The 9,947-nt window shown below is 37.1% G+C and overlaps 2 long non-coding RNA genes across 2 annotated transcripts; both read left to right on the top strand.

Moving 5' to 3' along the window:
* Positions 1–856: 856 nt before the first annotated feature.
* LOC138929294 (uncharacterized) lies at positions 857–1,911 on the top strand. The gene is made up of 3 exons (XR_011445708.1): positions 857–1,395; positions 1,447–1,602; positions 1,659–1,911. It is a non-coding gene; the product is annotated as an uncharacterized lncRNA (long non-coding RNA).
* Positions 1,912–5,338: 3,427 nt separating this feature from the next.
* On the top strand, positions 5,339–6,392 carry LOC138929293 (uncharacterized). The gene is made up of 3 exons (XR_011445707.1): positions 5,339–5,876; positions 5,928–6,083; positions 6,140–6,392. It is a non-coding gene; the product is annotated as an uncharacterized lncRNA (long non-coding RNA).
* The last annotated feature ends 3,555 nt before the right edge of the window (positions 6,393–9,947 follow it).

The following is a 9,947-nucleotide window of genomic DNA, read 5'->3' as shown; positions in this document are numbered from 1 at the left end:
TCACTTGTTTTCCCACTGAAGGGCCGCTGGAAAGAGGATCAGAGCAGTCAAATTTTCCCACCCTCATCCCACCTACACTAGATCAAGTGCGTGCAACAACCTGCTCAATTAGCTCACCAAAGTAGGGATGGTGAAGGATGCACTTGTAACGGTTTCTCAACAGTCGGTGCAATGTGAATCACCCCATCCACCCAAACTCAAATCCACAGTCAATCTGAAAAGTAAAGGCTGCAAAAGAAATATCCCATATCCCATTTCCACCATTAAAAAAATGCTATCAATTTATTTATTTTTTTTGTAAATATAATTTATTTTTCAAGTATAATAATCAAAAGCGATGTTCCAAATTAACATACATTTTCATAATTTTTAATGATTTTTGTGAGCGTACAGTAAAGAAATGGCAAGCACATGTATCAACTCCATCCTCGACATTATCATGTGCCCAACAACAAGATGTGAAATGTTGCCCATGAATATTAGAAACCAGCGGTGTATCAGCCATCCTTTTATAAAAATATTTGAGCGACTCCTCCAGATATTGCTCATGTTCGGGGAAAATTTGATGTTTAAACATTTTCATGAAATTATTTATTTTTATTACAAGTTGTTGAATGCTATTACTGGTTGAGATGATGTCTTTGTTTTTTAGTGTTAGCATTTTGATGGATCCGTGTACGTCTACTTGCAATGAATTCAAAAATTTAAATGAAGTAATCCTTTCCAAATTGTTAGACGATACGCTGAACCAATCCAGTTAGTGGCGAGTATTCAACTTGCCGATCATGGATGAGAAGGCAATATGCCTTTGTATTTATCTCACTCGCAACAGTTAGTTCAGTGGAAATTTTTATATCAGTCGCTCCTGATTTGACACTCTCGTTCTGGTATGAGAGATCAACAACCACAATAGGAGCCTTCGACATGAATTCCATCGGAGATAAAAGAGCTCGGGGTTCTCGATTGTAATAGCTCTCTTGAAATTTTGTATACATGTCATACAAGACAGCAAACCGATTCTCATTATATTTAACATTCAAATCCTCATAGGGATATACTTCAGAATTAAGATATACCTTTGCATTTCTCAAATTGTTTGTAATTAGTTCTCCATTCAATGTAAATGCAATAACAGCAAAACGTGGACGTTCTCTATTTGCAGACATCTTGACATTCCATATATGATGTGTTCCCTGAACCAATGTCGGATTTATATAACAATCCCAACTCCGGAATGCGAGTGGGAGGCTAGCTCCACTCTTTACTACATTAAACATTTTAATTTTAGCACTGTCACTTGGAACGATGTGGGGGATCTTCCAACTTATACTATTTATAGCAATATTATGGATTTTTCCATCAACATTTTTCACAAACATATCATCAGGGTTTTTCGTAAGTAACAGAACGAGCTCATGTTTACAGTTTAAAACGACTTTCTTATAGTCTTCAGCGAACCCCATCAACATTTTTAAAGGTACAGAAAAACTGAAATGTCCTCCAGAAGGGATATTGTCCCCGCCACTCCACCCCGCATTGCGATAAGCCGCTCCTTCCTGTTGGCCGACTGAGAGAAAGTTCTTAATAGTCGTTGTTATTCCTGTAAACCGCGTCCTATCCAATTCACAACCATTCAATTCATATCTTATTTCATCCAGAAAATAGGCCATACAATTATTTTTGAGCAAACCGCTAACGCCATTTGTACTAGTCGTTCCTGTATTTGAGTCAATAATTCTGCTAAGCGTTCCTTCAAAATGGAGAAAACTTTCACATGGAAGGACATACAAATCTTGGTTTTTGCAAACTGATCCGTACTTCATCATTTGCTTTGAAGTTCTGCTGATATGGATAATATGAATGAAACTCTTTTTTAATAATAGATTCATCGTTAGCAGGCTTTTCCTGGACATAAAAGATCTCATTGGGTTTTCTACGCTTAACAAATCTGCATACTACGTTTAGGGCTTTTTTCATTTCATTTTTTCTCAATTTTTGAGAATTTTAATGATGGTACGTACCCCTTAGCAAATTTTGAGAAAATGGCTCAAAAAATTTTTTCCTTCGGATATGGCTAAATCGATTCTCCTGTTAATGCTGATCAAGAATATATATGGTTTATGGGGTCGGAAATGACTCCTTCAGCCAGAAAAAGTATTATTTTATATTTTAAAATCAAATTTTGGAGGACAATTCGGAAAGCTGTTCTGAATTGGGTTTTCTACGCTTAACAAATCTGCATACTACGTTTAGGGCTTTTTTCATTTCATTTTTTCTCAATTTTTGAGAATTTTAATGATGGTACCCCTTATCAGATTTTGAGAAAATGGCTCAAACATTTTTTTCCTTCGGATATGGCTAAATCGATTCTCCTGTTAATGCTGATCAAGATAATATATGGTTTATGGGGTCGGAAATGACTCCTTCATCCAGAAAAAGTATTATTTTATATTTTAAAATCAAATTTTGGAGGACAATTCGGAAAGCTGTTCTGAATTGGGTTTTCTACGCTTAACAAATCTGCATACTACGTTTAGGGCTTTTTTCATTTCATTTTTTCTCAATTTTTGAGAATTTTAATGATGGTACCCCTTATCAGATTTTGAGAAAATGGCTCAAAAAATTTTTTTCCTTCGGATATGGCTAAATCGATTCTCCTGTTAATGCTGATCAAGAATATATATGATTTATGGGGTCGGAAATGACTCCTTCAGCCAGAAAAAGTATTATTTTATATTTTGAAATCAAATTTTGGAGGACAATTCGGAAAGCTGTTCTGAATTGGGTTTTCTACGCTTAACAAATCTGCATACTACGTTTAGGGCTTTTTTCATTTCATTTTTTCTCAATTTTTGAGAATTTTAATGATGGTACCCCTTATCAGATTTTGAGAAAATGGCTCAAAAAATTTTTTCCTTCGGATATGGCTAAATCGATTCTCCTGTTAATGCTGATCAAGATAATATATGGTTTATGGGGTCGGAAATGACTCCTTCATCCAGAAAAAGTATTATTTTATATTTTAAAATCAAATTTTGGAGGACAATTCGGAAAGCTGTTCTGAATTGGGTTTTCTACGCTTAACAAATCTGCATACTACGTTTAGGGCTTTTTTTCATTTCATTTTTTCTCAATTTTTGAGAATTTTAATGATGGTACCCCTTATCAGATTTTGAGAAAATGGCTCAAAAAATTTGTTCCTTCGGATATGGCTAAATCGATTCTCCTGTTAATGCTGATCAAGAATATATATGATTTATGGGGTCGGAAATGACTCCTTCAGCCAGAAAAAGTATTATTTTATAATTTGAAATCAAATTTTGGAGGACAATTCGGAAAGCTGTTCTGAATTGGGTTTTCTACGCTTAACAAATCTGCATACTACGTTTAGGGCTTTTTTCATTTCATTTTTTCTCAATTTTTGAGAATTTTAATGATGGTACGTACCCCTTAGCAAATTTTGAGAAAATGGCTCAAAAAATTTTTTCCTTCGGATATGGCTAAATCGATTCTCCTGTTAATGCTGATCAAGAATATATATGGTTTATGGGGTCGGAAATGACTCCTTCAGCCAGAAAAAGTATTATTTTATATTTTGAAATAAAATTTTGGAGGACAATTCGGAAAGCTGTTCTGAATTGGGTTTTCTACGCTTAACAAATCTGCATACTACGTTTAGGGCTTTTTTCATTTCATTTTTTCTCAATTTTTGAGAATTTTAATGATGGTACGTACCCTTAGCAAATTTTGAGAAAATGGCTCAAAAAATTTTTTCCTTCGGATATGGCTAAATCGATTCTCCTGTTAATGCTGATCAAGAATATATATGATTTATGGGGTCGGAAATGACTCCTTCAGCCAGAAAAAGTATTATTTTATATTTTGAAATCAAATTTTGGAGGACAATTCGGAAAGCTGTTCTGAATTGGGTTTTCTACGCTTAACAAATCTGCATACTACAGTAGTTAAATAAGCCTGGTTTCGGGACCTTTGATGTCGGTAAAAAGGGTAATAAAAATGCAATTAATGGATTAGCTGTCAAAATTAGAGTGGTTTAGATAATAAAAATGCACTTAGTTAGGGGGAGATATGAACCTGTCATAAGAGGGGGTAATAAAGATGGAATAAATTAGGGTCAGTGCATGTAAAAGGACACTTGAGATCAAGTGTTCAAGGGATTCCCACAGGGATATGGATACGAGTGCGAATGCAACGGAGCGATCCCGGTAGCGACCCCGGATCGATGCACGTGCACCGACGACCCCTCACTTAGAGGGTGAGGCAATTGAAAAAGGGCGCACCGGGGAGATCCTGCACCGACAGGAGTGATCCTGACCCACACGTGTACGTTCACCCACTTAAGGCAATTGAAAAAGGGCGCACGGCGGCGGTCCTGCTCCGCCCGGAGTGATCCTGAGCATCCCGTGTACGTTCACCCACGATCCTCGTTTGAAAAAGGGACAGGGTGTAAGTGAAGACTTCACTTGTTTTCCCACTGAAGGGCCGCTGGAAAGAGGATCAGAGCAGTCAAATTTTCCCACCCTCATCCCACCTACACTAGATCAAGTGCGTGCAACAACCTGCTCAATTAGCTCACCAAAGTAGGGATGGTGAAGGATGCACTTGTAACGGTTTCTCAACAGTCGGTGCAATGTGAAACACCCCATCCACCCAAACTCAAATCCACAGTCAATCTGAAAAGTAAAGGCTGCAAAAGAAATATCCCATATCCCATTTCCACCATTAAAAAAATGCTATCAATTTATTTATTTTTTTTGTAAATATAATTTTATTTTTCAAGTATAATAATCAAAAGCGATGTTCCAAATTAACATACATTTTCATAATTTTTAATGATTTTTGTGAGCGTACAGTAAAGAAATGGCAAGCACATGTATCAACTCCATCCTCGACATTATCATGTGCCCAACAACAAGATGTGAAATGTTGCCCATGAATATTAGAAACCAGCGGTGTATCAGCCATCCTTTTATAAAAATATTTGAGCGACTCCTCCAGATATTGCTCATGTTCGGGGAAAATTTGATGTTTAAACATTTTCATGAAATTATTTATTTTTATTACAAGTTGTTGAATGCTATTACTGGTTGAGATGATGTCTTTGTTTTTTAGTGTTAGCATTTTGATGGATCCGTGTACGTCTACTTGCAATGAATTCAAAAATTTAAATGAAGTAATCCTTTCCAAATTGTTAGACGATACGCTGAACCAATCCAGTTAGTGGCGAGTATTCAACTTGCCGATCATGGATGAGAAGGCAATATGCCTTTGTATTTATCTCACTCGCAACAGTTAGTTCAGTGGAAATTTTTATATCAGTCGCTCCTGATTTGACACTCTCGTTCTGGTATGAGAGATCAACAACCACAATAGGAGCCTTCGACATGAATTCCATCGGAGATAAAAGAGCTCGGGGTTCTCGATTGTAATAGCTCTCTTGAAATTTTGTATACATGTCATACAAGACAGCAAACCGATTCTCATTATATTTAACATTCAAATCCTCATAGGGATATACTTCAGAATTAAGATATACCTTTGCATTTCTCAAATTGTTTGTAATTAGTTCTCCATTCAATGTAAATGCAATAACAGCAAAACGTGGACGTTCTCTATTTGCAGACATCTTGACATTCCATATATGATGTGTTCCCTGAACCAATGTCGGATTTATATAACAATCCCAACTCCGGAATGCGAGTGGGAGGCTAGCTCCACTCTTTACTACATTAAACATTTTAATTTTAGCACTGTCACTTGGAACGATGTGGGGGATCTTCCAACTTATACTATTTATAGCAATATTATGGATTTTTCCATCAACATTTTTCACAAACATATCATCAGGGTTTTTCGTAAGTAACAGAACGAGCTCATGTTTACAGTTTAAAACGACTTTCTTATAGTCTTCAGCGAACCCCATCAACATTTTTAAAGGTACAGAAAAACTGAAATGTCCTCCAGAAGGGATATTGTCCCCGCCACTCCACCCCGCATTGCGATAAGCCGCTCCTTCCTGTTGGCCGACTGAGAGAAAGTTCTTAATAGTCGTTGTTATTCCTGTAAACCGCGTCCTATCCAATTCACAACCATTCAATTCATATCTTATTTCATCCAGAAAATAGGCCATACAATTATTTTTGAGCAAACCGCTAACGCCATTTGTACTAGTCGTTCCTGTATTTGAGTCAATAATTCTGCTAAGCGTTCCTTCAAAATGGAGAAAACTTTCACATGGAAGGACATACAAATCTTGGTTTTTGCAAACTGATCCGTACTTCATCATTTGCTTTGAAGTTCTGCTGATATGGATAATATGAATGAAACTCTTTTTTAATAATAGATTCATCGTTAGCAGGCTTTTCCTGGACATAAAAGATCTCATTGGGTTTTCTACGCTTAACAAATCTGCATACTACGTTTAGGGCTTTTTTCATTTCATTTTTTCTCAATTTTTGAGAATTTTAATGATGGTACGTACCCCTTAGCAAATTTTGAGAAAATGGCTCAAAAAATTTTTTCCTTCGGATATGGCTAAATCGATTCTCCTGTTAATGCTGATCAAGAATATATATGGTTTATGGGGTCGGAAATGACTCCTTCAGCCAGAAAAAGTATTATTTTATATTTTAAAATCAAATTTTGGAGGACAATTCGGAAAGCTGTTCTGAATTGGGTTTTCTACGCTTAACAAATCTGCATACTAGCGTTTAGGGCTTTTTATCATTTCATTTTTTCTCAATTTTTGAGAATTTTAAGATATCAAATTTTGAGAAAATGGCTCAAAAAATTTTTCCTTCGGATATGGCTAAATCGATTCTCCTGTTAATGCTGATCAAGAATATATATGATTTATGGGGTCGGAAATGACTCCTTCAGCCAGAAAAAGTATTATTTTATATTTTGAAATCAAATTTTGGAGGACAATTCGGAAAGCTGTTCTGAATTGGGTTTTCTACGCTTAACAAATCTGCATACTACGTTTAGGGCTTTTTTCATTTCATTTTTTCTCAATTTTTGAGAATTTTAATGATGGTACGTACCCCTTAGCAAATTTTGAGAAAATGGCTCAAAAAATTTTTTCCTTCGGATATGGCTAAATCGATTCTCCTGTTAATGCTGATCAAGAATATATATGGTTTATGGGGTCGGAAATGACTCCTTCAGCCAGAAAAAGTATTATTTTATATTTTGAAATAAAATTTTGGAGGACAATTCGGAAAGCTGTTCTGAATTGGGTTTTCTACGCTTAACAAATCTGCATACTACGTTTAGGGCTTTTTTCATTTCATTTTGTCTCAATTTTTGAGAATTTTAATGATGGTACGTACCCCTTAGCAAATTTTGAGAAAATGGCTCAAAAAATTTTTTCCTTCGGATATGGCTAAATCGATTCTCCTGTTAATGCTGATCAAGAATATATATGATTTATGGGGTCGGAAATGACTCCTTCAGCCAGAAAAGTATTATTTTATATTTTGAAATCAAATTTTGGAGGACAATTCGGAAAGCTGTTCTGAATTGGGTTTTCTACGCTTAACAAATCTGCATACTACAGTAGTTAAATAAGCCTGGTTTCGGGACCTTTGATGTCGGTAAAAAGGGTAATAAAAATGCAATTAATGGATTAGCTGTCAAAATTAGAGTGGTTTAGATAATAAAAATGCACTTAGTTAGGGGGAGATATGAACCTGTCATAAGAGGGGGTAATAAAGATGGAATAAATTAGGGTCAGTGCATGTAAAAGGACACTTGAGATCAAGTGTTCAAGGGATTCCCACAGGGATATGGATACGAGTGCGAATGCAACGGAGCGATCCCGGTAGCGACCCCGGATCGATGCACGTGCACCGACGACCCCTCACTTAGAGGGTGAGGCAATTGAAAAAGGGCGCACCGGGGAGATCCTGCACCGACAGGAGTGATCCTGACCCACACGTGTACGTTCACCCACTTAAGGCAATTGAAAAAGGGCGCACGGCGGCGGTCCTGCTCCGCCCGGAGTGATCCTGAGCATCCCGTGTACGTTCACCCACGATCCTCGTTTGAAAAAGGGACAGGGTGTAAGTGAAGACTTCACTTGTTTTCCCACTGAAGGGCCGCTGGAAAGAGGATCAGAGCAGTCAAATTTTCCCACCCTCATCCCACCTACACTAGATCAAGTGCGTGCAACAACCTGCTCAATTAGCTCACCAAAGTAGGGATGGTGAAGGATGCACTTGTAACGGTTTCTCAACAGTCGGTGCAATGTGAAACACCCCATCCACCCAAACTCAAATCCACAGTCAATCTGAAAAGTAAAGGCTGCAAAAGAAATATCCCATATCCCATTTCCACCATTAAAAAAATGCTATCAATTTATTTATTTTTTTTGTAAATATAATTTTATTTTTCAAGTATAATAATCAAAAGCGATGTTCCAAATTAACATACATTTTCATAATTTTTAATGATTTTTGTGAGCGTACAGTAAAGAAATGGCAAGCACATGTATCAACTCCATCCTCGACATTATCATGTGCCCAACAACAAGATGTGAAATGTTGCCCATGAATATTAGAAACCAGCGGTGTATCAGCCATCCTTTTATAAAAATATTTGAGCGACTCCTCCAGATATTGCTCATGTTCGGGGAAAATTTGATGTTTAAACATTTTCATGAAATTATTTATTTTTATTACAAGTTGTTGAATGCTATTACTGGTTGAGATGATGTCTTTGTTTTTTAGTGTTAGCATTTTGATGGATCCGTGTACGTCTACTTGCAATGAATTCAAAAATTTAAATGAAGTAATCCTTTCCAAATTGTTAGACGATACGCTGAACCAATCCAGTTAGTGGCGAGTATTCAACTTGCCGATCATGGATGAGAAGGCAATATGCCTTTGTATTTATCTCACTCGCAACAGTTAGTTCAGTGGAAATTTTTATATCAGTCGCTCCTGATTTGACACTCTCGTTCTGGTATGAGAGATCAACAACCACAATAGGAGCCTTCGACATGAATTCCATCGGAGATAAAAGAGCTCGGGGTTCTCGATTGTAATAGCTCTCTTGAAATTTTGTATACATGTCATACAAGACAGCAAACCGATTCTCATTATATTTAACATTCAAATCCTCATAGGGATATACTTCAGAATTAAGATATACCTTTGCATTTCTCAAATTGTTTGTAATTAGTTCTCCATTCAATGTAAATGCAATAACAGCAAAACGTGGACGTTCTCTATTTGCAGACATCTTGACATTCCATATATGATGTGTTCCCTGAACCAATGTCGGATTTATATAACAATCCCAACTCCGGAATGCGAGTGGGAGGCTAGCTCCACTCTTTACTACATTAAACATTTTAATTTTAGCACTCAGTCTTCGACTATCTCTCGTCGCGAGCGGACGTCGCTTATCTCCCATCAGCGGTTCTTAATCGGTCTTCGTTCTTATTGGACCCACGTGGTCCTAATTTTTCATACTCCTTCATCTCTCGTTTTCCACAAATTTTCCATCCACCAATTGCATAAAATACTTAACGGAATATCAATACAAAAGCCCCAACATGGCCCCAGGGCCCCCCAACCTGGGCGACAACCGGTTTGCACCGTTTGTCAACAGCCCCCCAGCGAAAAAAAGAAGACAACCCCAAAAACTGGATGTTGCTTTTCCTGACCTTCCACCAACCGCAGTCGACAACCCGAAGTACATTGTAATTGCCTCTACCAACACCGACAAGACACTCTCCCAATTCTCATGCTTTGGCGTTCACCGTGCCTTAAAAATGATCTCTAAAAACATTGTGTCTATTTCGACCCTCAGAGACGGAAACTTACTAATGCTAGTTAAATCTCAAGCCGACGCCCAAAAGTTTATTAACACTACCGAGCTTACTGGTATATGCAAAATTAAGTGCAAGCTCCACGAGGCCC

This window comes from Drosophila kikkawai, unplaced genomic scaffold, assembly GCF_030179895.1.
Source record: "Drosophila kikkawai strain 14028-0561.14 unplaced genomic scaffold, DkikHiC1v2 scaffold_106, whole genome shotgun sequence".
In the NCBI taxonomy this organism is placed as follows: domain Eukaryota; kingdom Metazoa; phylum Arthropoda; class Insecta; order Diptera; family Drosophilidae; genus Drosophila; species Drosophila kikkawai.
Note: the sequence above shows the minus strand (reverse complement) of the source record. Positions and strands in the feature narration are given on the sequence as shown.